The sequence below is a fragment of the Hipposideros armiger genome, unplaced genomic scaffold (genome assembly GCF_001890085.2).
Source record: "Hipposideros armiger isolate ML-2016 unplaced genomic scaffold, ASM189008v1 scaffold_1600, whole genome shotgun sequence".
Classification (NCBI taxonomy): Eukaryota; Metazoa; Chordata; class Mammalia; order Chiroptera; family Hipposideridae; genus Hipposideros; species Hipposideros armiger.
In genome coordinates, this window is record NW_017732950.1 from 123,700 (window position 1) to 124,873 (window position 1,174).

Genomic DNA, 1,174 nt, shown 5'->3' on the forward strand with positions numbered 1-1,174 from the left:
TAAAGATAACAGCCACCCACTCTTCAAATCTCAGCAACTAAATTCCAGAATGTGAAAGCCAGGAATCATGCATCATGCCCAAAGAGGCATCAAAATTATAATTGAAAGACACATTTTCTGTATTTACATTTTGGCTCTTGAGAGAATAAAAAGAACTGGAGGCACCAGAAAAGCCATCTTGAAGTTGATATTTAGCTGGAAATTTATTTTATTGTGTATTTAAGGATATCCAAGGAAGGACATTTTACAGATTCCTGGGCAGATTTCTCCAGTGTTTAATAGCTTCCTTAACTTTTTCTAAATCCACTTTCCCGCGTTTATTTAATATACTCTGGTTTTATGATCAAAAGTGTTACTATTCTATATTTTCACAATTCAGCTTTACGCTGCAATAACCCTCAGTGGGCAACATGAGCTTCTCAAACAGTGGGATTTATATGTGTTGGTTCAAGTGAATTAGGAGCGACTTAAAACACAACCCTGGTTAACTGGGTCAATGGATGGAACCTTCTTTGTCAATGACAGGTAGAAGAGCTCTTGCCTTCAGCTATAGTCTTTCATGTTGTTTCTTTTCTTTCATTTATTTGAAATATATTTTTTAATGTCCGGGGAGTTTTAAAACCTCTATTGAGCTGGAGAAGGCAGGAAAATCATAGGTCTTCTATTTTTCTAGCATAGCTCTTGTTTCTCAGGCTATGTCAATGAAGAGAAAATCAAAGGCCCAGGTTATACCTCAAGAGATTGACCCTCTAAGGCCCACCCTGTCTTCCTGGGACTCCAGCTGCTCCATTAGCCAAGCTAAGGTCCCACCTCAGAGTTCTTCCTCTCCTCAGCATGAGACATGTTTTGTTTTGTCTGCTCAGCATCCATCACCCCCGTCAGCTGATAGAGGAACCCTGATTTCCTTGTAGGACTGTTCCCCTCCCCCACCAACTGTGCGCTGCTTTGAGGGGGCTATTGACCAAGGGGCCCTGCCCTCCTCTAGCTGAGAATGAACTCATAATTCAAGCTAGGTTAAAGATCTCCCTCTCTAGGGAAGGTAAGTTTTGACAGTGTAACTCCAAGAAAAAAAAAATGATTGAGGTCGTTCTCTCCTGATGATTTATGTCTAAAGAGACCTTGGGTCCTGCTCCCTAGATGCCCCCAAAGCTGCCTTGGTTTCTGTACTTTCAGA